The sequence below is a fragment of the Sarcophilus harrisii genome, chromosome 2, assembly GCF_902635505.1.
Source record: "Sarcophilus harrisii chromosome 2, mSarHar1.11, whole genome shotgun sequence".
NCBI classification, from domain to species: Eukaryota; Metazoa; Chordata; class Mammalia; order Dasyuromorphia; family Dasyuridae; genus Sarcophilus; species Sarcophilus harrisii.
The window spans coordinates 357,112,055-357,139,628 of NC_045427.1; the positions used below are offsets into that span (position 1 = coordinate 357,112,055).

At 40.9% G+C, this 27,574-nt stretch overlaps 1 non-coding gene across 1 annotated transcript; it reads left to right on the forward strand.

Moving 5' to 3' along the window:
- Positions 1 to 1,416: 1,416 nt before the first annotated feature.
- Positions 1,417 to 26,362, forward strand: LOC100928333. Its single transcript, XR_004232086.1, has 2 exons — positions 1,417 to 1,685; positions 24,770 to 26,362. It is a non-coding gene; the product is annotated as an uncharacterized LOC100928333 (transcript).
- Positions 26,363 to 27,574: the final 1,212 nt, after the last annotated feature.

Genomic DNA, 27,574 nt, shown 5'->3' on the forward strand with positions numbered 1-27,574 from the left:
CTCTCTCTCTCTCTCTCTCTCTCTCTCTCTCTCTCACACACACACACACACACACACACACACACACACACATTTATTTTGTGGTTGCTTTTTAGTTCCTCTTTCCATATCCAACATTCTGTTGAGTTACCTAGCAGCCTAAAAGACAGAAGTACTGAGAGAAGCATAGAGGGCTCAAGACTCAGAACTTGAAACTAGGAAATGGTGAACCAGCAAAGGAAGCAAAGTGGTCAGAGGTAGAAGAGAATCAGAAGTAAGCAGCATCATGGAAGCCAAAAGAGAACTTCAGGAGAAGGAAGAGGTAAAAAGTGTCAAAATACTGCAGATAGGCCATTGAATTTACACTGTACTTTACATTTACATAGTACTTTAAGGTTTGCCAAGCACTTTACAAATATTATCTCAATTAGTCTTCATAACAATCCTAGGAGTCAGGTGCTGCAGTTATCATCCTCATTTTACAGATGAGAAAACTGAGGTAAATGACTTACCCAGGGTCATACAGCTAGTAAATATCTGAGGTCAGATTTGATCAAGTTTTCCTGACTCCACACCCACTTTTCCAAACATTGTGTCATCAGTTGTCACTAGCCAGGTTTGAGATAAGAATGGAGAATAAGAGTAGATAAAGAGATTGAAAATCAAAAAGTAGGTTTAGAGGTTGTGGCTGAGATCTTCAAAGTTCTGATCTTAGAGGTGTGCAAATTTCCAAGAAATGGAGAATTTTGAGGTGTGATCATCATGCCAGTGTGGGCCTGATAGTCAAGGGATGAAGTAGAATGGGAAATGGGTTGCAAGAGGAATTAATGGCATAGACATGGAGGTTGCTAAAGAAAACTGAAGGAAGTAGGCAAGAAGGCCATGAACCAAGTCTATCAAAGATGCTGAAAAAATTGCAGATAATCAACAAATACGGGGTAACAGTAGCATGAGGGAATTAAATGGACTTGGGGGGGAAAAAAGAAAGATCATTGAAAGAGGTCAGGAAGGAAGGGTTTGGAATCAACAATGGAGAGCAGGGTAGGACAATATTCATCCATCTTCCTTAGTGCTACAATTAAGGGGAAAGGATAGGAGAGGCTTCCTGGAGAATATTGTACAAGAATCTGAAAAGGAAAGCCAAGTTTCTGTTAAAGTGGGAAAGTCGAACACTGAAAATTAAAGCTTGGAGATCCTGAGACGTTATGAAATCTTTCTCATTTCTCAGATGAGGAAATGAAAGCCCGGAAAAGTTAGATTCATAATAAATGGGAAAAGTGGGATCTGAACACAGTTCCTCTGACTCCCACTGAATCACTATCTACCTCAGCGGAGTCCGTTGATTTGTTGAGTTGTTCCAATCATTACCTCATTATAGGGTTTTCTTGGCAAAGACATGGAAGTGGTTTGCTATTTCCTTCTGCAGTTCATTTTACAGATGAGAACCTGAGGCAGAGTTAACTGACTCGCCCAGGGACACCCGGCTGGCGAGAATCTGATGTCGGGATTTGAACTCGTCTTCCTGGCTTCAGAACCAACGCCACTGCACCACCTAGCTGCTCAATTCTGGGCTAACCGAATCGCTCGGGACTGGGGTATTCAACATGTCCCTCCCTGCTCCGCATAATCTGCTCTTTGGATCAGCATGCCTCACCCTTCCCCCTGCTCTCCCCCCACGCCTTCATTTTAGAGGCAGAGATAAAAAGGTGAGCTCCTTTTATTTACGTGTCTGTATTTCTGGTCTGTGTGTATTTTTTTTTGCGGAGGTATATGTTTAGGCTTGTGATGTTCCCTGTATCTCAGCTCCTCCCAGCCCAGATCGAGCACCTACGCAGTGAAATCTGAGATGCTCCACCTGTCACAATGCCTGAAATTCCAGCATTACGGCCTCATTCGGTTGGCTCTTGCAGAATCTTCTGTGAATTTGGCAATTCCTCAGGGAGGGGGGCACCTTTAAGCAGAGATTCCCTCTCCCTGTAGTGGGTGCCTGGGCGGGCACAGGCAAGAAAGGAAACTCCCAACATCATCAACTTTTCAGGGGTCACCTGGTCTCTGCGGAGCGGCGAGATCCTTTAGGGAGCTGGAGCAAGGCAGAGGGGCAGGGCTCAGGGGGCCGGAAAGGTCCCCTGGACGGCGGAGGGGAGTAAAGAGAGGGGTGGGGACTTGAATGGATAGCACCCCCCCCCCCCTTTTTTTTTTTTTTGCTTTCGGTCTAGTTTCTTGGCAAATGAGGATTAGGCCTGCTTCCTGCCTCCCGGGGCTGCAGTATAAATGAGGCTATTTTTAGAGCTGCAGAAGAGCTCTCTCCCTGGGGGAAGAATTCACTGAGCTAAGAATGTTCGTAAACCCTGGGGGAAGGAGGGGCCCGGGAAAGAGCCCGAGCGAACCCTAGACTTCGGAAGAAATTTTTTTCTGAGATTAATATTATCCGTATGAGCTTGGCCAAGTCCTTGTCCTCCGAATGCCACTTTTCCTCCGCTATCAGAAGGGAGTGATTTGAACAATCTTTGTCATCCACTATAACTCTATGATTTATAAATAACCCCACAATGCAGACCCTTGTGCCACCTCCTCCATGAAGATTTCCCGGACTATTCAATTACTCGGATTTACTGACTGCCTTTGATTTTTATCTCCTTAAATTGTCCCTTCATACACATATAAATGTCCACACTCCGTCCCTCTACTAAAAATTATTTCTATTCTCTTTGCTAACTTTCATATTTTCTTACTTCCCCTCCCCCACTTTATGCTTGCTCCCGCTCTCTCTCTCTCTCTCTCTCCCTTCCCCCTTCCTCCACCTTCCCTATTTTTTTCTCTCTTTCTCTCCCTTCTCTTCATTTACTTTCTGCCATTTTCCCACCCTTCTCTCCCATTTCTGCCACCCTGGGCATAGTGGGGTAATTGAAAGAAAATCAGGAAAATTAGATTCTTTTCTCACTGCTTCTGTAGGCAGAGCAAGACTGTCACCTTGAACAAGTGAGTTCCTGTCCTTATGATCCGTAGTCCCTTCCTCTTTAATGAGGGTTCAGATCAAATGCTTTCCAAGGTCATTTCCAATTCTGGCTATCTGAAGTTCTCTGTAAAAAGCAAATTTCCTTGAAGGCAAGGAATGTTTCACTTGCTTTTTGATGCCTTAAAATGTTTATTAATCATTGAATTCCTTCAAATGACCATAGCATTTATAATTTATAAAACATTTATTCGGTACATAACTTGCCTTTTATATATTTGTTTTCATGTCTATCCCAATAGATTGTAAGCTCCTGGAGGACAAGGACTAATTTTTTTTTCATTTCTTTGTATTCCCAGTGATGAGGTTTAGATTTAGGGAAGCAAAATGAAATTAGGGTTTCTGGTGGTCAGGGAGTTAAATGATAAGGTTTAGTGGCAGGTTGGGCTTCGGGGAACCAAATGGAGAGGTTTGGCTTCCCTGCAACCCCTTGGGATTTGACACAAGGGTAGGGGGTTTGGGGGACTCCTTTCTGGTGGTGCAGGGGTTCTCTGTAAAGGAATTTACAGATATGAAAACCTAGATTGATAAAAGAGGTTTATTATAGGGATTGGAAGTAAGGTTAGAAATTCTGACAGAGAGGCAAAAGGTCTGTTTAGGAAATAGGTGAGGATAAAGAGAGGATGGCACTGGAAAGAGTATTCCAGTGGACAGAGGCTTCTTGGCATGTTTGGAACCTCTGCAAAGAGGTTTTAGTTTGGCTCTTTCATAATGAGAACTTATAAAGGGGCTTGTGGGTGGAGTCCCAAGTTGGCTTATCCTGGGTTTCAGCTTGAGCTGGAATTTGAAATGAATTCAATGAGTTTCAGGACTGAATCGACCCCACCCAGATAACAAGGATAAAACTGTTTGTGCCTGGAGGCAGGGTCCTTCACTGAGGCAGAGTTGAAGGAGATTTTCTCCTTCAAGGATTTTCAGAGTTTCAGAGTCCCCTCTTCATCAGCACAGAAGAGTTGTGCTTATTCGAGTTTACTTATTAATTAAATAACTGGTTTACTTATGCTAGACAATGTGTTAAGTGCTATATAGACAAAGGCACGAAAATAGTCCCTGTCCACATAGAAGAGAAAACATGTAAATAGTCACATACATGTAACCTGAGTCCCAAAGCAGTCCCATGGTATAGAACTCTCTTCTTATTGATGAAAATTAAAGCTCCCTAGGTGGCCAAATTATGAGCTTTATTTTCTGGATCCATCAGGAAAGAGAATGTCTCAGTTTGACCAGTTTGACAAATTCAAAGGAGGCTTTCTCATAACCACATGGTCACAAGGTGCTTCCAAACACAAAGTGAACTGGGAATGCTGCAAAGGTCCCATATAGAGAGTGAATTGAAGGTAGATGTTGTTTGTCCTTTATTCTGGAAAAGAACTATAACATCAGGAAGGTGGTGGCTTCACACATACAAATGAATTGGCTTATGTGAGGCAGAACTGTGCAAAATAACCAATCACATTTTCTTCTCCAGTACCACCTGGATCCATGGGCAAGACATAGATCTAGACACTTTGGCTTTTTAAGCTAAGGTCTTTAACAGGTCTCGGTTTGATTGAGACAACACCCATTCAGTGATTGACTAGGTAAGAAATGAAGCAAAGAATGGCCTCTTCTACCCAGTCCACACACACAAAATATCAATCTGGGAGATAAAACCCTCAGGATTTCTGGACCAAAAAGAAACAATTACTATTTACACTCACTCTGAGCCATCAGAGCCCAAACGGTGACCAAGTGGGCTCAGACTGGAACCTACTGTTGGCCAATCAATGAGTGCCAGAATGATTTGGGTTTAAGGCATGATTCCTAAAAAGAAATCTACCTGTAAATCCCAAGATATCTTAGGACGTTTTAATGGTCAAAATTTATGTTCCTTTGGGCATAGCACCCATTGTTAAGAGTATGCATCCCTATGTGGACAGAAAGAAAGAAGGGAGGGAGGGAGGGATTAGAAGAAGGGGGAGGAAGAGAGGAAGAAAGGAGGGAGGGAAGGAAGGAAGGAACTTTAGAGGGGAAAGCTGAAGTGATTGGGGATGAGAGTGGGGGAGGGGAGACTGGGAAGATCTTTAAAAGATAGCATTTGAGTTAAATCTTGAAAAAAATCAGAGAGGACAGCTAAGTGGCATAATGGATAAAGCACTAGCCCTGAAGTAAGGAGGACTGAGTTCAAATCTGATCTCAGACACTTAACACTTCCTCTCTATGTGACTCTGGACAAGTCACTTAACCCCAATTGCCTCAGGAAAAAAAATAAAAAAGAAAGAAATCAGAGATGCCCAAAGGGAGAGATTAGGAGAAAGCATTCTAAACATGGGGTACAGCCAGTACAAAGGCATGGAGGTGGAAAATGAAAAGTCAAATGTGATGGCCTAGTATTGTTAGAGAATAGATGAAAAACCAGTTTGCAATGTAGAGTATATTTTACTGGGAAAAAAAGGATTTTTTATTCATCCTTTCTTTTATTAAAGAACTATCCATTCCAACCTACAATTCCTGCTTCCTTTATTCTTTCCTTTCCCAAACCAGATTAGACATAATAAATCTTCTTTATCTACTCTCATCCCTATCCTGTTTCTCTCAGGTGCAGTTTGCCTCTACTCCTGAAGTCCTTATATAAAGGAAATTCTTGCATATTCCCCTATCTCACCCCAAGTTCTGTTGTATCCAGTTCCTTTGAAGACTGGGGATACAGCACACTGAATTTGGAGTTGCTTTGACACTGGCTGAGGATGTGACCTTGAGCAGGTCATTTTCAGTGGGGCTTGTAATGCTGGAGAAAGTGAGCAAAATAGAAATTAAAGTATTTAATAGTGTATTAAATGGAGAGATATACTGGAAACAAATGGATCCATGGTTTGGTCCCAGGGCTGAATGAGATTATCGTCTCCAAGAATCCAGCAAACAATGTGAGTTCTCAATGACATATATACACATGGCTCAGATGCAGGGGATAGACTAAGGCAGGGGCAGAGTCAGGGTACTGAGAGCGGGAACAGCACTCTGACAGGGTGGGGTTTGCCTCTGGAGAGGGGGGTGACATAATTGGGGGAGGCACCCCAGTGATGGGGAAAGGCATCTTGATAAGACAGTATCTGATATTCTAATACGGTGGTTCTCAAAGTCTGATCCAGAGCATCCTGGAAATCTCTGAAATCCTTTCAGAGAGTCTACAAATTCATAATGGGTTTTTATTTTTAATGTGATTAATATAACTATAAACCCCCATAAACAAAAACTCTTTGGACAATTCCTCAATCATTTTTAATAGGATAAAGATATTGAGAACAAAAGTTTGAGGACCACTGTAATAGCTTGGGATGGGGAGAGGCATGGTGATATTCTAAAATATAAGATCTTTTATCCTTATCAAGTATTCTGATAAAGAGGGAGGGGAGGTTTTGCTGAACTGAGAAGCAGGGAAACTGAGTCAGGACAATAAAAGAGAACTGTGGGTTAACAGGCTATTTGCTATTCTTTCAAATAATAACTAATATCTATATCAGGTTTACTGTACACCAGGCACTGTGCTAAATGCTTTATGATAACTATTTCATATGATACTGTAACAACTCTGGGAGGTAGCTACTATTATCCTTCCCATTTTATAGATGAGGAAACTAAGGCAAAAGATTAAGTGACTTGTCTAAGTCACACAGCTAGTATCTGAGGCTGCCTTTGAACTCTGTCCTCCTGATTCTAAGCCCAGCTCTCTAATCATTGCACCCCAAATGAAGGGTGTTGTACTAGATGATTTCTAAAATCCCTTCTAGCTCTGAATCCTGTGATACTGCAGACTTCTCTTTCTAGTCAGAGTGTTCTCTGCTCTCTCTCAAAGTTAGGTTGACTGAAGGAAGAGAGGGCCTCTGTTGGGGAATGGAATCTTACTGGGTAAGCAGCTGGCTCTCACCTCCCCAGGCTCAGCACCCCCAGGGCAGTCAGGGGGATCCAGTTTCCTCTTCAGAAATAATGCAGCACACATACCTCCCTCCCAAACTTGTGCTGTTGTTAATTAAACCCTGAGGAGCAGTCTCTGGGTCCCAGAGCAGAGTTTGGGGTAAAGAGTTGCTTGACAGCTGCTGCTGAAAAGAAACAGGGAATGAGGGGAGAATGAATTCAATACTCCAAGGTTTGGCTTGGACTTCCCCCCACCACCTGTGAATTTTGGAGAGGCAGCTACAGACAGTCTTTCAAGACTCGGGTTCTAGTCAGTCCCGTGTAGCAGTTCAACCATCCAAGGTAATCCCAATAAATTTTGGATTAAAAGGCCATCTGCATCCAGAAAAAAGATCCGTGGAGATTGAATGTAAATCAACACATCTATGTTTGATTCTTTTTTTCTCTCTCATGGTTTTTCCCTTTTGTTCTGATTTTTCTCTCCCAACATGATTCCTAAAGAATATTAAAAAATTTAATATATATTAAAATTAATATATATTTAACCAGAAAAAAAAATAAAGGGAAAAAAAACCCCAGCTCAACGAAAGGTATGCTGGTAAATATTTGACAATCAGGTCTCAAAAAAATACCTACAATAGACTTTCAAGTTTAATATGCATTATTAATATGTTCCTACCAATCAACAAAACCCTTGATTTATAAGGTTCCTTGACTTCGAAAGTATTAATGAGGAGGTTTGGATCCCCTCAATTCCCAGTCAGGGAACCAAATATTGAGGTTTGGCGCAGGGCAGAGTTGTCGGAACCCCTTCTGGTCAGCGCAGGTCCTTCATAAAAGAATTTATGAACCCGAAAATTTAGACTGGCAAAAAGAAGTTTATTGGCACTTGAGAAGTCAGCCTTTACTAAGAGGCTGATTTCCTCAGTGGCAAGGTCCCGACAGAAAAATAAAGGTCTAGCAGAGATGTCCTGGCAGAAAGATAAACAAGGGATGTAGAGAAATCCTGGCAGAGAGATAAATACGGGTTACCACTGAGAAAAGAGTGTCTTCTCAGCAGGAAGGGGATCCTCAGATGCCAAGGAGAGAAAGGGGTTCCTTGACAAGACATTGTCCTGCTTTGGCCCTCTACAAAGAATTGAGCAAGCAGATGCCTATTTTATCTTGGCTGGGAGCTGGGGGCAGTTTGAGTTTAAATCAGACTGAGATCTTCTAATTTAATAGAAGTTTCAATTGAATGACATTACTGCCCCCAGGCCTAGATTTCCAGAAGAATGGGACAGCTTACTGGGAGTGATTCTGAGCCAATTTTCAACTCAAAAGAGATCAATAGAAATCTAGATCTCCAGCTAAATGAGATCACTTAAGGTCGAGCTAAGTAGCAGTGGTCCTGGACTCAACTAGTCCCACAAAGATAACACAATGAAACCACTTTATCTTGATTCCCTGAGGTGGGTCTTTCACAGAGGCAAGAGTTCACGGAGAATTCTCAAGCACTTCACCTCATGGTCCCCCCCAAGTCAGGACAGTATCGGGGTTTCCCCATCATAAATACTCATGCTAGAAATTTAACCATCAGTTTAAGCTGACTCCAGCACTCTCCTAATTAAGTCCGGTACACAAATCTGTAACTAGCACAAGACTAGTCTATGTTAAGAAGCAGATTATGGATTATCCTTGATCCTTTACTGTGCCTGTCTATGGTATCTCTCACCACCCCCCACTACTTACTTCTCATTCCAGACCCCAAATGATATACTGCCAAAGTTACCAGCCCAAAGTCCACATGTCCCTGATGCTTGTCCCCTACCCTGGCCTAAACTTCTGACTCAGACTCTTCTTTCTCTTATCCCCTCTTACTAAGTCCCCATTTTGCTTCTCCATTAACATCTCCACTCTTGACTCAACATGATTTGGAGATTACTCCAGAATCTGAAAGTTAGATGATGTCAGAAATCGCCTGGTTGAACCTGTCTCTGAATAAGAATCCTTGTATCTGCAGCATACCCAATGAGTGCTCATCTAACCTTGGCTTGAAGGGAAGCTATTGCCTCCAAGGCAATCACTTCCACTTTGGGATAGCCATTCTAACCTTGCCTTACCTCCAGCTTAAATCTGCCACTAAGCAGCTTCCACCCATTGCTCTTAGTCCTGTGCAGTGGGGCCAAGAACAAAGTTTATCTGTCTTTCCACATGACAACTCTTTAAATACTTGAAGCTGGTGATTATTCTGGTTCTGCCTCTTCCAGCTTAACCTGGGCAAGTCATGTCATGTGTCGGTTTGCCTATTTTCGTATTTGCAGTGTGGTGGAGAAGAAGGGGCCCAGATTTGGAATCAAAAGACTTGAGTTCAAATCCAAGCTCTACTACTCATTAGCGGGTTGATCTCTGGAATGTCCCTGAATCCTTACCTGCCCACATGTTATTTTCCCCAAAGGACTGAAAGGCAATTTGGGAGAGGTTGATTGGATCCTCCCAAGCCTCTGGGCTTACCAGAGGCAGGTGACACACTGTCAGGCACTAAGGTAGAGAATGACAGAGGGAGAGAAAGAAGAATGGAGGAAGGGAAGAAGGCAGAAAGGAAGGAGGGAAGGGGGGGAGAAAAGGAGGGAGAGAGGGAAAAAAAGAAAGGAAAAGGAAAGAAGAAAGCAAGAAAGAAAAGGAGGGAAGGAAAAAAGAAAGGAAAAGGAAAGAAGGAAGGAAGGGAAGGACAAAAGAAAGGAAAAGAGGGAGGGAGGAAAGGAGAGAGGAAGGAAGGGAGTGAGGGAAGAAACTAACATTTATTAAGCACTTAGTATATACCAGGGACTGAGTTAAGCACTTTGTAAATATCTTATTTGATACTCAATAATCCTAGGAGATAGGTGTTATGATTATTATTTTCATTTTATATTTGATGAAACCAAAGCAAAGAGTGATTAAACAACTTGCCCAGTATCATACAGCTAATAAATGTATAGGGCTGTATTTGAATTCCATTCTGCCTGACTCAAGGTTCAGACTCCATCCCCTGAGTCACATAACTGCCACCCAAAATGTGGCCAACATTAAAACAGGAATAAGTTACTAGGTTATCTTATAAAAGATAAGAGATATAAGAGATCTTTTGTGGCCTTTGGGAGCTTTGAGAACCACAGAATAAAAGCAGGCTAAATAAAAATGTAGGAATGCTGCTCACAGGGATGTTTTGAGGTCTAGGAACTAGTGGGGAAAGGAGGGAGGGATTCTGGAGCCCACTTTCCCTGTTGGCTTGCTAAGTGTGCTTACCTCCTGGGAAAGAAAGAAAGTATCATTTGCTAGAAAACTGAAGAGATCTTCAGGCTGAAAAATATCAGGTCTGCAGAATAACAGAAATTGGCCTGTTATCAACAACTTCCCCCTGCTGGGAGCTGTTGAGAACTGAAAGAATTAAGAGTTGGAGAGAAAAAAAAAAATGGCAAGAAAGACTACAGCTGGGACTGTGTTATAGAAGCAGATGTAGAACTGGATGGGCCCTTTGTGGTCACCATATTCCAATTCCCTCATTTTAAAAGAAGAGGAGGAACCAAAGCCCAGGGTCATCTAGCTGGTAAGCATCCAAGACAGCATTGATCTCAGGTCTTCCTGACTCTGAAACAGGTGCTCTAGGAAGTAGTGATCCAGAGGCCTGAGGCTTTAATCATTTAATGTAGCTTCCTGGTGGCTTTAGTACAAATGTTGCTCACAAGGAGTTAGAAGCTCCTGCCAGTGAAGTGACTGTGGGAATTATAGTGGCCTAAGAACATGTGCCCAAATGAATCAGTGAGGTCTCTTTGTTGGATTGCCTTTGGATGTTCAGATTAAGTAAATCTCTTTTTGTTAACTGTAGGATAGTCTATTAGGGTCTTATGTCATTAGAATCCCTAACCAGAATTGCCAGATATGTTTGAGTCAAATCTGGTCTATAATATTACTTGTAATCTTCAAGATTGGATTAAAATGTTATTCTTGAAGTAGGGGAAAGAGGGAGGCAGAGGCCCTGATTGACATTGAACCACAGCTCCCTATGGTGCCCGTGATTCTACTTCAGTATACCATGAGACAATTCTCATTGTTCTAGGAGGACTTCCTTCCTTCCTTCCTTCCTTCCTTCCTTCCTTCCTTCCTTCCTTCCTTCCTTCCTTCCTTCCTTCCTTCCTTCCTCCCTCCCTCCCTTCCTTCCTTCCTTCCTTCCTTCCTTCCTTCCTTCCTTCCTTCCTTTCTTCCTTCTCTTTCCCTTCCTTCTGTCCATATAGCTATCATATACTTACTTGTGGATGCTCTGTTCAAAAGAAGGTAAATTTATTTATTTATTTGTTTATTGTATTGCTGAAACCTCCCAAGATATCTTGGAGTTTACCAACAAGATTTTTCTCTTAAGGACTACTGATTGATTGGCCAATAATAGATCACAGGCCAAGCTCCAATTGACTCAAAGGGAATGTAAATAGCAATTGTCTCTGTTTGGACCAAAAATCCTGATGGTCTTCCCCTTCCAGATTGATTTTTTTTTTTTTTTTGGACTAGTAAAACAGGCTGTTTTCTGCCTCTTTCTTAATCACTGTGTGGGTGTTGCCTCAGACAAACTAAGACCTGTCAAAAACCTTAGCTTAAAAAAGGCCAAACATTCAGGGCCATCTCCAGTATTTCTGATTTATATCTTGTCACTGGACCCAGATGGTTCTGGAGGAAAAAGTGAGGCTGGTAAATTTGTACAGCCCTTCTTCAGTCCAATTCACTTGCATGCCATGGTAACATCTCCTCAATGACATGATACTTTTTAAGATTGAAAGATAAACAGCGACAGGACTTTAGTAGCAGTAGGGGAGGCACTTGAGAGGACAGTGGTTGAATTTCCTCCTTACTATGAAATAATTCCAAAACTGAGAATAAGTAGCTGAGTTATCCTCTGCATATCCAGTGGTTATCAGTGATACGTGAATTAATTGAAATGACTGAAGAAACAAAGGTTCCAGCTTCCAAACATATTGATTTATTAAACAATGCATGCCAATTACCCAACAAGTTAGGACCAAGTCTCTTCAACTTAGCACTAAACTCCAAATACCCCTGAGACAGATTTCTGTGTATTAACAGGAAAACAACTAACAGTATATAAACCAGGATACAAAATTTGATTTCTAAGTGGAAGAAAAATTAGGAGCTTTTTGAATTGAGAACAGAATGAATAAGTTTCAAGAGTTGGAAAAGGGAAGAGAAAACAGGTACAATTCCCTGCAATCAGGAATAACTAATTGATCAGAATGAGGCCAGTTTTCTGATAAACATATGAGTTGCTTGAGGTGAATAATGTGAGAAAACTCTTTACATTAGTCTTTGGATTTGACTGGATTTCTGGTCAGCATAACCTATGTCCTTAGGTAAACATTAAAAAAATTTGGGCTCTAAGCAATAGGAAGAGGTGGTCTGGCTTTCCAGCCAACCAGAGTTGGATTCTGTCTTTTTTCACAAGACAGAAATTGGACTAGATCCATAATCAAATAGAAAGATAACTGAACTAAATCCAGAATTGAATCATAAGATGGGGTCAGAGTGTTTCACTCAATTCCTACGTTCTTCTTGGGAAGAGACTGGAGGATCAAGAGTTGTAGTTATTGTCTGATGCCTTGCTTTCTTGGTAACTAGGGGTAGGTGAAACTTTCCACCCAGCCTCCACAGAAAAAAAAAAAATTGGGTTAGTCTTTCAGCCGAGGTTTCTAAAGGGACAAAGATTAAGTATTTGTCCACTGAGGGAGAGGTCCTGGCTGGTGGGCTAGGGATTCCAGAGTGGGTAGTGGTATAGGGTAATTCTTTGTATTGATCTTGTCACAAGTAGGTAATTAATCTTCGATACCTTACTAAAGATGAACCTAATCCTTGATAAAAATTGGTGACTATTCCAAAAATGTCATCATCTATACCTTGACCCTGATGCTCCTGGCACTGTCCTTCCTCACTGATACCCCTTATATCAGTTCCAATGAACTATTAACGTTTGGTATCACTTACCACATATCATTGAGATGTAGGACTTGGTCCTTTCAAAAGAGAAAGAAAAATCCTGGGATTTTGGGAATTCATTCTTTATATTCTGTCACTCCTTCAGGGATTTATTACAATGCTTATTGTCACTTTTTATATCTTCATTGTTTTAGTTTTTATTTTCCTCCTCCAGAAATATCTATGCAAGGCTTCATCTCTCCATCCCTAAGATCAGGATTCTAACCTCCCTAAGACTTTTTAAGTGACAGCAGGTCTTCATCTTTTAGGACCTTGCCACCAAGGGATGGTATATTGTAGGAACCACAACTGCCCAAAACACTTTAGGCTACTTTTTTTAAAAAGGTATTACAATTATCCTCAAGACTTAATTGTTTTCAACAGGGAGAAGAGAGGGTAAGAAGAAGAGAAACAGGAGATAGAAAGTTTAAAGCTGAAAATGAAATAAAATTGAATTAAAAAATTATTTAGGGAATAGTAATGATAGCTAACATTCTTCTAACTTTAAGGTTTCCAAAGTACTTTACAAATATTTCATTTGATCTACAGACAACCCCATAAAATAGGTGCTATTTTACAGATAAGGAAACTGAGGCAGAGAGCATTTAAGTGACTTTTTCAGGGTCTGAGGCTGATTTGAATTTAAGTCTTCTTGACTCCAGCTCTCTGTTTTCTGAACAAAGGATTTCACCATTGACAGGATTTCCTAGTGGTTTAAGCACAAAAGCTAGTCCCTGAGGAATTAGAACTTCCTTCCTCACTCTTAATGTCGGTATACCACCATGGCAAATACAGAGGCAAGAAAGTTATGCCCAAAGCAACGAATGCTTGATCCTTGATGGATACCCTTTCCATGCCATAGTAAATCACATCTCCTTTTGTTCTTTGCTAAATGTTCTACAAGAACATTTCATTCAAATCCTGAATCTAAAACACTGGGCTGGCCAACCTCAAGTCTAGCTTATAACAGTTGATCAATAAGCACTAAATTGTCATCTCTGGGAGAGCTGCCAGAAAAGTAAAAAAAAGAGGATGTAAAGGCATGATGAAACAATTTCCTGGCTGTCCCCTGATAAAACCCTAGAGGAAGTTATCTAAGGGACTGAAACACTACTGGCCTTTGCAATGATGGTGAAAATGGTTCTACTTGCTTCAATTTTTTGACAATTCTGTAATTTCAGAGGCATACAATGGAGTATACCCTCCAACAGTACAAATTGCAACCCATCCTGTGTGACTCTTTCCATGTCCTTTCATACATCTCTCACAGAGGGTATACCTAACACGTCAGGAGCCTTCTTATAAATTGTTCAACTTTTATAAACTAATAGGTGACACAGCATCATGCCTGGAACCTGGAAGAGTTGATTTAAAATATGGTTGCAGTGAAAGAACTCTGGGAGATGACTATGAACCACTACATAGAATTCCCAATCCCGATATTTTTGTCCGCCTGCATTTTTGATTTCCTTCACAGGCTAAATGTACACTATTTCAAAGTCCAATCTTTTTGCACAGCAAAATAACTGTTCGGACATGTATACATATATTGTATTTAATTTATACTTTAACATGTATTGGTCAATCTGACATCTGGGGGAGGGGATGGGGGAAAGGAAGGGAAAAATTAGAACAAAAGTTTTGGCAATTGTCAATGCTGTAAAATCACCCATGCATATATTTTATAAATAAAAAGCTATTAAAAATATATATATGGTCGCAGATACTTATTATTTTAGACACTTAACCTCCATCTGTCTTGTTTTCCTCTATTGCAAAATGTGGATAATAGCACCTATTTGCCAGAGTTGTTGTAAAGATCAAATAATGTGATATTCATAATGTGTTTGGTATAGTGCCTAGCATATAATGCTTGTTTAATCAATGCTTGTTTCCTTCTTTCTGTGGATACCAATGGAGCATGTAGATTATCCACTACTTATCTATTACTCTCACTCCCACACTCATATCCTCTTCATTTTCTAGTCCTACAACTCCCTGAAGACTGCTACTGCTACTGAGTAGTTCTTCATTACAAATATGTCACGTACCATTCCTAGCATGATCCTCACCACTATTCCTTAATCAGCTGATACTTTTTTAAGCCTTGTGAGCCCTGGTGTTTATAAAAGGAATAAGTGACTTTCTCCCAGGGGAGGAAATATCAAATACTGATAATCTCATTTTGTCTAGGTGGAGGCAATGAGGCAAACAAAGAAGTATGAAACACCACAAAGTATACTCAGGGCCTTCATGTAAGATCATATGTGAAGCTGACCCAAGGATCAAACTTTTAAATAAGTTCAGTTCTCTTTCTTACACATAGGGATGGTCATTTCACTGTTCTGCTTAAAATTTTGAATAAGGTTTAAGTAACTCTTTTATCTAACTGGTCAAATTCAGAACCCTTTACTTGGTATTTAAGGGTATCCACAGTTTGGTATCACCCTAAATTTTCTATCATGATTTCATATTATTACCTTCCATGTAACCTATGCTCTCGATTGCATTACTCTCTGCCCTCAGAATCCATTCCACAAACTCCCCACTTATGTGTTTGCTTATAAGGTCCCTAGACAGCCTCCCTTTCACCTTTCACCCATCCTTCAACATCCAACTTCAATGCCTCTTCCTCCAAGAAGCCTCCCGGCTTCCACTATCAATAATATTTTCCTGCCCACTATCTCAACAATACTTTGTGCCATTCTTATGCACTACCTATTATTTGATATCATAGATCTATGCATATGTCCCATTCTTCCCCTACTTCCCCATCAAAACCACATTTGAGATTTTGGGGTGGAGAGGTAGAATGAAAAAAATTCACCCTGGAAAGACAGTCTGGAACCAGATTGTAAGTGGCTTTACGTATTAAAAAGACCTTTTTATCCTAAAAACAATGGGGAACCAGGGCAGGGGAGTGACATATTCAAACCTCTATTTCAAGCTTATCAATTTGTCAAGTATGTGGAAAATAGATTAGCAAGAAAACATATAGGATTCTGGAGAGTTAATTAGGGGACTCTTTTGGCCAGAGGTGGTAAGAACTTGAAACTAAATTGATATTCATGAGAATGGAGAAAAAAGGAGTGGATGTGAGCATTGTTGAGGAGGTAGAGTAGTTATGATTTAACAATTGATTAGCTTCCAGGTTGTGGATGGGGTTAGCTCAATATTGCTAAATTCACTTCCCTCACTTGTAACAGGAGAGAGTTAAGCTAAATGATCTCTAAGAACCTTCCTAGCTCTGACATTCTGTGTTCTGTGAATCCACATTTTATGATTCTGTTATTCCCCTCATCTTTCCAACTAGATTTCAAACTTACTGAGGCTAGAGACCATGTCCTCTTTGAGTTTTCCCTAAGGGGATCACATAGTAGAGACATGATAAGGACTCCTCAGAGTGATTTAGTTATTGACTGATTCTAACATTCCATAACCTAAGATTCTCAGTCCCTTTCAAGCTCTGACATTCTATGTACTTGGACCCAAAGGCCCCATTCTAGGGCCTAAGACCCCTTCCAGCTCTGGCAATCAATGTTCTCAGATATTAAGGCCTCTTTCAGCTCTGACACTCTATGTTTTAGGACATTCAGTCCCCTTCCAGTTATGACCTTCTATGTTCTAGGACCCAAAGGCCCCATTCTAGGACCTTAGCTCTGACAATCACTATTCTGGGATCCTAAGGCCCTCTGCAGTTTTGATTATCTTATAAGGCTTCTGAGACATTGTCTTCTATGATTCTGAATGGCTTCTGGGTTTGACAGTCCATGCTCTAAGGTTCCTTTCAGTTCTGATATTGTACAGAAGGATACTCTTTGCTCGAGATGTCTGTATTGCTGGCTCTTGGCAGGTGTTAAGACTATAGGCCTTACTCGGCAAATAGTCTCCCCGCTTTCCCCAGAGCCAAGCCCTCCTGAAATACCAATTTGGTAGATGCTATTCTGTGCAATAATTGTCACTGTGATAATTGCTGGGGAATGTGGGGCCAGGGGGAAGAGGGAAGCTCCCCAGGGAGGGGGGAGGACCCCATCTGGCTTGTTATTCAAATTAAGTTGTTTTTTTCCAAATCTGCTCTGATTTAAACTTTTCAGGGCAAAGTGTGAGTTAGTTGTTGAGCACAGCAGGCTCATTACCCCGAGGAATCTTTTTAATTCAGGTCAGCCTATAGATGGCAGGCACACACACACACACAGACACAGAGACAGACAAACAGCCACACACACAGATAGACAGACAGACACATAGAGCTCTGGCGGATTCCTTGCTTCTTAAAGATTCCTATTTTTCCTTCTGGGTTTAAAGTCAGAGAACCAGGACAACCTTCACAGATTATAGATAGAGACTTTGGGATAGAGAATTGAGGGTTGGAAGGGGCTTTAGAAATAAGGTAGTCCAGTATTCTTAAATTACAAAGAAAAAGACTGAGGTTCAGGACAATTAACTGTTTTGTCCCCACATATCAAGATAGTGCCTTATATGACTTCAGGACATCTGTAAGGTCCTTTGTGTGTTTTGGGGAAGAATATCAAAGTAATTTTGAAGAAAAAGCAAGCATGGTGCTCAGCACCTAGTAGATGTTTAATAAATGTTTATTTATTATATTATTAATGCTTATTTATTGACCACCTGACCAGTGATGTTGACCACTACCCAGCGCCTCATCTCTCTTTTTCTAAATTCTCTTCCTTCAAGCCTTCTCTTTCAAAGTACCATCACCTCCAGGAGGTTTTCCCAAATGTTCCAGCCACACTGCTTTCTCTTTGCATTACACTTACAGTCACTGTTCTGGAGTTAAGAACTTCATCATTTTTCAGTTCATTTCATAAGGCTTCCCTTTCAGCTACAAGCTCATGAAGGGCAGGACCTTCTCATGATTCCCCTCCAGACAGCATGCCTCTAGATGTGTAGTAGACACTCAATAAAACCCTGACAAACCAGAACATCCTCTGGCTTTCCCACAAGACTTGGGGAACCCTGGAAGAATTTATTACAGACATAGAACTATGAAAATAAATCACTCAACAGAATCTAGAGAACATTATACACAGTAAGAACAAGATTATGTGATGCAATTGTGATGGATTTTCAACAGTGAGGTGATTCAAGGCAATTCCAATAGACTTGGGATGGAAAGTGCCATCTGCATCTTAGAGAACTATGAAAACTGAATATGGATCAAAGTGTAGTTATTTTCAGCTTTTTTATTGTTGTTTGTTTGCTTGTTTTTTTCTTTTTCCTGTTTTTTTTTCCCTTTTGATCTGATTTTTCTTGCACAGCATGACGAATATGGAAATATGTTTAGAAGAATTGTTCATGTTTAACCTATATCAGATTGCTTGCTATCTTGGGGGAAGGGAAGAAGGGAGAGGGGGAGAAAATTTTGGAATATAAGGTTTTGCACAGGTGAATGTTGAAAACTATCTTTGCATGTATTTAGAAAAATAAAATACTATAAAAAATAAATAAATCACTCAAATATTTCTTAGCAGCCAACTCAAGCCATCTCTTAACCATCTGACCAATGTTGTGGTAGAAAAAGAATGTTCTTTCCTGCTACTCATTACCTGTGTGAATATGGCCAAGTTCATTAACTTGTCTGGGTCTCAGTTCCTTCCTCTGCAACATAGGACAATTAGAGTAGATGATCTCTAAAGTTTTCTGGGTCTAAGTTCTATGATTCTATCTTCCTGTCTTCCCAGACTCTATGCTCTAAGTTTGGCTTTCTGGGAAGTCTTCTATGATTAACTCCAGTTTCAAGTCACTTTAGTCTGTCTAGGAAGCTAAAAGAAAGGGACATTTCTGTAAAGCTGCCTTTTTTGTTGTTGTTATTCAGTCATTTAGTCAGGTCTGATTCTTTGTGATCTCATGTATATGTGATCCTCATGTGGACCATATATCCTCTACTATCTCCCAAAGTCTGTCCAGATTCATGTTCATTGTTTCCATGACACTGCTTCTCCCTTCTCCTTTTGCCTTTAATCTTTTCTAACATCAGGGCCTTTTGCAATGAGCCTCCTGTTTTCATTATGTGGCCCAAATATTTAAATTTCAGCTTCAGTATTTAACCCTCTACTGAACAGCCTGAATTAATTTCTTTAAGTACTGATTGATTTGATCTTCTTGCTATCCAAGGGACTCTCAGAAATCTTTTCTATTATCACAATTCAAAAGCATTGATTCCATAGTGATCAGCTTTTCTTACAGTTCAATTCTCATAGGCATATTAAAAAAACATGGCTATGGAAAAGCTATATATGGATCTTTACTGGCGAGGTAATATCTGTGATTTTTATTATGCTGACTAGAAAAGCTATAGCATTTCTTCCACTGATTCCTAGTTAAGGTTGGGGATTTTTCCCCCCCCAATACATTTGACCTCTCACTCATCAATTCCAAATATGTAAAATGCTTGGGTTTTTTTTTTTTTTTTTTTTTCCTGCTTACCCACTCTACCCTCTCAATCATACTGGGCCTCTTCCTTCCCATTTTCCCTCCCTTTTTCTAGCAATCAGTGGGACCTGGATCTATAGTTCACTTGTGTGTTCACTGCCCCCAACTCTGATTTCACTTGCTTCTACATCAGTCCTTTGGTATTCTACCAGCTCAGAATCCCTTGACCACCTGACCATCCTGAATCAATCCTAGGTAACTCCAATATAACATCTCCTTTCCTGCCTTAGGGCTGCTTAAGGTCAATGGAGAAAAATCATGAAACCAAGCAAATTGTGAATTCATAATACCTTTGCAAATGTTCAACAATTCTTAGAAATAATTCCAACACTTCTTCAATAGGTTTGGATTATAAACTGCCAGCTGCAAGCAAATGAGTGCCCCAAGAACTTTAGTTGCATAGTTATTCTTCATTTATTCAGACTCAGACTCAGCTGCTTTAACTACTTCTTACCTTATTCCCTATATTGGTTAAAAGATTGAGTGCACTGAATAATGAGAGAACAGCTATGGACCTGAAAGTACTTTTGATGCTGATGTTAGAGATATGGTGAAAGAAACAGTTCCTGGTCTTGGAAGGAGCATGGACCAAGAGTCAGTTTTGCCATCAAAGTGACTGTCTCTTATTGCAGAGAATTTTAGCATGAGTATGAGAAAGAAAGAAAATAGTAGCTTGAATAAAAATCATTTTATTATGTGTAAGGAAATATAGGAGCACTGGTGGTTTATGTGTGGGTGGAAATATAGGGGTAGTGAGTCTGTGTATGTAAGAGAGAGGAATTGGATTGAAATGGAAGGAGATTCAGTGTGAGCTCAGGCTAATCTGCAGCATGAATGTTTATGACTCTCAAAAATATCAAAAGAAAACAACCCCTCTACCCTGGATTTTTGTAATAACCTCCTAATTGATTTACCTGTCTGATCTTTCCTGGTTATTTGTTCTGCAATGGATGCTAGCATTTTTCCCTTACACAAAGATCTATCTCCAATACACTCAGTAAACTCTTATGCCTCCCCAGTATTTCTAGAATCAAATTTCAGCGCCTTTATTTGGCTTTTAAAACTCTTTACAACTTAAACTCAACCTATCTTCCCACTATTAGTACATATTCTTCCCTTTTACCCACTCTACAATGCAACTAAACTAGCCTTTTCTCTGTTCCTCACTTTCCACATCCCATTTCCCAGGCCCCATAGCATGGCATTTACTGTTCCCCATGACTAGAATTCACTTTCTCTGTACAGGACCCCTTGCTTCCTTCAGGACGTAGTGCAAACCCTACTCTCTTCATAAAATCTCTCCCGATTCCTGTAACTGCTAGTGCCTTCCCTCACTAACTTCCTGGTATGGTGCATAAGGGGCATTCAGGAAGGACTAGCATCTCTGGCCTGAGGGCTTGCCAAAAACTTTTCATGTCTCTGCCACTCAGCTCTTAGCTGTGATTCCCAGAAGTTGTAGCACACATAGTGGCCACATCCTGCTAAAACCATCTGGGCAAATGGGTTAAACCAGGTTGAGAGTAACCAACAGGGCGCTGCCCATTGGTAAGTTAGGGGACTGTCATCCCAAGCATATGGAGATGTCCTCTAATGGAACGGACAAACAAGAACACTTTGTTTCAGGGGCCACGAAGGTGGCTGAAACAGGTGCTGTGGAACTCTTAGAACTTGGTCAAACATCAAAGATGCCAAGGTCAATCGCTGTAGTTTGGACCATTGCCAGTCATCTTGACTTCCATCAAGTCCATACTGGATTTGAATGATTTAGGAAGAGAGATTAAGGCTAATGATTGTGTAACTCTGACTCAAATCCAATTCATTCACAAGCCAAGCCATCACCCGTGATGTCATTGGTCCTCTTTAAAAATGAAGGACAAACAAAACAAATATTTTTCTATTTATTTCATGTTTATTTTGTATACATTCTGTATATCCCCAGAATACATTCTTCAATATAGTGACACTGAGCTCCTTGCTATTCCATGAAAAAGAAGTTTCATCTCTTAGCTCCAAACATTTTCTCTGGCTATATCTACTTATATGTGTACATATTGCCCTCCTTCCCCTTCCACACACATATACACACATACACCTACATTAGAATGTACCTCCATTGGAACAGGGATTATTTATGTCCCTACCACCTAGCAAAGTAGTCGGCATACAGTAGGCATTTAATCAATACTTGCTAATTGATTATAATGTCTCAGTGTTCAAGAAAAATATAAGAGGATTGACTCAGAACTTACCCCTCTATTATACCAAGGAGGAGGAAGACTAGATAATGTCAGTCTTATAAAACAGCTCCAAAGAATGGTTGGGGGCTTCCAAAGACATTACAAATATCTTTTGCTTGAGTGCGGGGATTGGAGTGGGGGGTGGAATGGTAGAGAGATTATTCAGACTTCTCAACAAACAGGCAGATAGGGATGCAGAAAATTCAAGGAACTGAGGATCTATCCATGAGTTGCAGATCATAGCCCACATAATGAGAATCTTGGTCAAACCCCAGATTGAAAAGCCAGAGTTGATCCCCATGGGATCCCAGAGGGAATACTGTACCAAAGCAAAAGAGGGGAGGGGATGGGAGACTCTGGATAGGGGAAAGGAACTGAGTGCAGAGACCTAGCACTTAGGCCACAGGAGTCTCAAGAGAACAGACACCAGATATAGAACCTGACATAATAAGCGTTTGGGATGATACCATTCCGTCTGGCCCATTTGTGGGCCCAGACTCAGACTTGGAGACCAGTAGATTTGAGATTCTCAATTTACCCAAGGAGGATGAGTAAGGGGAGAGTACAAAAGTAACCAGCAGACTCCCCATCATAGTGCTATCTTGGGGATATCGGTACAGATGATAGAGTACTTCTATTTTGCATAGTATGAGTCTCTCCCATTCCAATTCATCCTCTGTTTAATCATTAAAGTGATTTTCCTAAAGTACAGATCTGACCATGTCAAGTCCCTATTCAATAAACTTCAAGACTTCTTCTTGTCTCCAGGATCAAATAAAAAATGTTCTGTTTGACATTTAAAGCCCTTCAAAACCCAGCTCTCTCCTACTTTTCCAGTCTTCTTATACCTTAGAGCCTATAGGTAGGTATTCCTCAATCCAATGACATTAGCCACTAATATGGCTGTCCCACAAACATGATACTCTGTCTCTTAACTCTGGGCATTTTCTCTGTCCATCCTCCATACCTGGAATTCTCTTTCATCATATTTCCATTACAGATTATTCTGGTTTTCTTTAAATCCCAACTAAAATCTCATCTTTTACAGGAAGCTTTTCCCAACTATTTCCTTTAAAAAAAAAACTGTCTTAATTATTTTATTAATGAACATACTTTAAATACATAAAGAACTTCTCATGCCAAAGGAGCCACAAGAGATTTCATGGACCACACAGAGAAATCATTTCATTTAAGCATGTATTTCCTATTTATCTTATACACAGCATGTTTGTATAGAATTATTTGCATGCTATCCACCCCCCCCCCCCCATTAGATGTGAGCAGGGGTTGTCTTTTGCCTCTTTTTGTATCCCCAATGCTTAGCACAGTGCATGGCACAAAATATAGGCTTAATAAATGTTTATTGATTGATTTATAGGTTGTTGTGTTATATAGAAATATATATTTGACATGCTTTCCATATAACTAAATATATAATTATAATCCACTAGGTTCTTGGTTAAATGACAAAGGGTACTGTTTATATGTGTGTGTACATATATATGTGTGAGCATATGTGTGTTACACACATATGTACACACACATACAATACATATATACATATACAGAGGAACAGAGACAGAGAGAGCTAGAGAGACAAAGAAAGAAAGACAGAGACAGAGAGGATACCCGCACAAGTGTGCTATTTGCAAAAGTTTTTCCTAAAGCTAGGAGTTAGATTCAGGAGGAAAAGATTTATTTTCCCAGAATTCCATAAGGCAGTGATATCAAACTTAGAAAGGGATCTCAGCAGCCTCATTTGTAGTTTAAAAACACAAAATAAAATTATCTATGTTATATTTTAATGATACAGCGAAGCATATTTCAATGACATTTTTACCTTGTTCTCCTTGGAGTTTTGTAAATCTTGAGTTGATACCTCAGCCATAAGAAATAATAAGACTGAGATATAGAGACTTTAGAAAAAAGGAAAACATGTGTGGAGAGAGTAGGAACTCCTGGGGGATGGGGGAGAAGGACACAGCTCCAATGGTTGTGTCTGATTCTTCATGACTTCATTTGAGCTTCTCTTGGCAAAGATACTGAAATCATTTTGCCATTTCCTTTTCTAGCTCATTTTATAAATTAGGAAACAGGATGAGGTGACTTGCCCAGGTAGTATCTGAGGCTGGATTTGAATTCAGGTCTCTCTGACTCAAAGCCCAGAATGCCATACCTTGTACTACCTAGCTGCCCCTCTCATTATGTTAATTCTATATATACTTAATGTGTACAGGATTAATGATGAAATAGATAAAGGCTGTCCTTGGAGTGATAAAGGTCTAGTTTCAAGTGCTACCTTTGAAGAATATTAACTGCAGGGCAGTTAAATGGTACAGTAAATATAGCACTGGCCCCAGAGTCAGGAGGACCTGAATCCAAATCTAGCTTCAAACACTTATTAGACATGTGACCCCGGGCAAGTCCTTTAACACCAACTGCCTCCAAAATAAAAATTTTAAATGAAAAATATTGGCTGTGAGACCCTGGACACGTCAATCATCCTCTTTGTGCTCCAGGTAACTTTGTAAGACTATATAGTTTGTTGATAGCAAGAGTTTCCTCACCCATACCAATTAAATTGTAGGTCCAGTTCCTATCCCCTGTCTATTTATTGTTTCTTCTTCTCATTGATAGTAGGGATTATCTGAGATTTTTATTTGTATCTCCAATATATATCACAGTACTTGTCAGAGAGTAGGAAATTAATGAACTCTGACAGGTAGATAAAAGCAGTAATCAGGGAGCGGTTAGTTTGGCTCACTGTTTTCCACTACAGCAAATAATAATATGATAATAATTTTTTTAAAAAACCGACACCAGAATGCTTTCTTTCCCTTTCTCTAGAAAGGAGGAGAATTAGGAAATGAATGGCCCGGACAAGCATGGATGACTTCTCTTTGATCTGGAATGGAGTAGGTGGCTGGGTACTCTGACTCAGCTCTTGGCTGTCTCTCTGGCTCAGCCCCTCCATCCTGATCATTATTGTCTGTAATTACAACTGACTGTAGTCCCAGTGCACAGGTGCTGTGGAGAAGGGCCCCTAATGAGGAGAGGTGCCTCCCTCACACTGCCCTGTGCCTCCATATGGCTTGTGGCAAGATGGATTCCATTCTTTCTTTTCCAGGGTTCTCTCCTCCAAGTTCAAAAGGCAAGTGTTTCTGTGACTTCTGGGTAAAAGTCTGTTTCGTTGCCATAGGTACTAACAGAGTCGAGGGAACAGACTGGCAAACCAGGAGATGAAGGGTTACATTCAGAAAAGGGAGAGTTGCCACCCTCTAACTGCTGACTGGCTCGTTGGTACCAGATGGAAGGTAAAACACCCCAAAGGGCTGGGCTTGGAGCAGTTCACTTTAAATTAAGGAACATGCCAAGGAAGTTGTGCCTATTTAGACCGACTGATCATAATTCATAATTATCAGCATAGCTCAGTGCTATGGGGCACTTTAAGCTCAGGAAGGGAAGACTACACAAAGAAATTGGGAGCAAGAATCTCAGGGAGATCTTGCCATTTAACTGTTTGTGTGCCTCAGATTAACATTCCCCAAATAACCGAAAAGGGACACTGCAAGTGGATGTAATTTGGAACAAAACCTGCTGAGTCGGGAAGCGACTGCACCCCTTTACTCCCCCATGATAGCCCCCTAGGCAGAGAAGGCTGAGAGACTAAGGGGGAGGGATGTGCCTTGGATCCAGTTCCCAGCATGACTTTCACCTTTACCAGCTGCCAGGGGGTACACTCTGCATCAACCCCAGGGCACAGCAAAAGCATTCACCAGGGCCATTTTTGCTAGTTGGTGGATTGAGTGCCTCATCCTTTCCCTAAGGGAAGGGGAGGGCTTTTCTCTGGGGATAGCTCACACTTCCTCAGCCACCTAGCCACAGCAGAAACAACCATTCTTGCCATGTGCCAGGTAACCCCCAGAGAATTCCCGTTTTATGCCAAGGAAGTGGGCCCAGGAGCACAGGGTAAAACGAACTTTCCACCAAATGAGTCACTGTATGGAGGCACATTGGAATGAGACTCAAATAAAATGGCTTTTAGGTGGCCAAGACCTATACGGCTAAGTGGAGGTGGTGGGAATTTAGGCTCTTAATGAACACTATTATATGGCTCATCCTCTTCTTTAGGTAGGACTACCGGGTCCAGATATCAAAGCTTCACAGATTTAGAAGCAGAAGGAACCCACGGAAGTCAGCGAGCCCAACCCTTTCGTTTTCTAGCTGAGGGGGCTTGGGAGGGGAATTGGGTGCTCCCAGAAGGGGCTCTGAGTCTTGTGCTGGTGGGGACTCCCAGTGGCTCTCCACTTCCGAGACCAGGATTAGAGAGGGAGGGACAAATTCGTACTTCTGCTGCAGTGAGCCCGACTTTTCGGGAGCCCTGCGTTGGGCTGCAAGGACGGGAGTGGCCAGAAGATGGGGGCCTTGCACTGCGGTCTCGCACACTGGTCCCGTCTGGGTGGGGTCGGGCTGATTGGCTGGCCCGAGATGAAGGCTTCCTGGTGGAATCCAGGCTGTTCAGAACTGACCCTCGTCGTAACCTGGGACCTGAGAAGGGGGCAAGAGTTTAGGGGTGGAGAGCACATACCCAGACTGAGTCCCCCTCAACTTCCTTTCTACCTACCTTTTTCCCTTCCCTTTTTCTCTCTTGTCCTATAATCTCTGTCCTCTTCCCAGTTTCTTTCTTGCCCTTTCTCTTCTTTTCAAATTTCTCTCCCCTCTCACCTGGTGGTCTGGGAATTAGAAAAAACTGAGATTTTATTTCTGTCAAAAAAAAAAAAAAAAAAAAAAAGAGGATGAGTGGACTGAATGATCTGTAAGATTTCTTCCAGCTCTGGCATCCATGCTTTCCTATTTCTCCCCCAGTCTGAGAAAAAGGTGTAAGTGCTTCCCTGAACTGGAAGAAACCTAATCTAATCCTTTATAATAGGGAATGGAGCACTGAGGTCCAAAGAGGGGAGGTCATTTGCCAAGATCCATTCATCGCAATTTTCAAGAACAGGTTGGACATGTTGCCCTCTAGCTGTGAGAGTCCGTGTGACAAGATTCCCTCCTATACCAGTATGTGATTCGGGGTGATCTATCTCCCTCCTTGGGAACTGGGGTCTTTCCTCTAGAGGTACTTATTTCTTCCATCTCCCCATTTTCCTCCTTTCCCACCATCCCACCTGCCTTTTCTGGGAGGTCTTATGAAATAAATCAGAGGCTTTTAATAGATTCAATGCTCAAGTCAAATGAGTGTCCTCACAAAAGAAAAAAAAAATCTTAGGAAGATTTTGAGGCACAGACTCCTTGGAGTAGGAGTCAGACTTCCTAAGTGTTAATAACTATTCTGTGCTGTAAACCACAGTTAGGAAGACTGAATTTTAGGATAAACTGGAGTTGATTCAAAGGAAGGGGATGGAACAAGTATTTACATAGCACCTACTACTCAGGGACTGTATCCTAAGTTCTTTTTAAATTTTATCTTATAAATGTGGAAATATGTTTTGAAGAATTTCACATGTTTAACTGTTTAGGGGAAGGAGGGAGAAAAATTTGAAACACGAGGTTTTACAAGGGTGTGCTATTTTTGCATGTATTTTTGAAAAAACAATATTATTATAAAAAAGAAAAAAGATTGAAAAAATATTATCTTATTAAATTTGATCCTCACAACAACCCTGCAAGGTAGGTCCTATTATTATCCCCATTTTGCAGTCAAGGATATTGAGATTATATAACTTGCTCAGAGTCATGCATCAAAAGTGTCTAAGGTCAAATTTGAACTTGGGTCTTGGCAATTCAAGCTCCAATACTCTACTGCTAAGGCAAATCAGGAGGAAAGGTGACTGTATGTAGGCTGTGCGATATAGAGCTGGTTAAAGAAATTGGAAGTATTTAGCCAGAAGAAGAGGAGACAATGGGGATCTCTTCTGGCAAGCTCCCTCAAGTCAACTCTCAGCATTAGATTACCTTTCTTTTCTCCAATTAGGAGCCACCTTATAAATATACAGCAGCATGG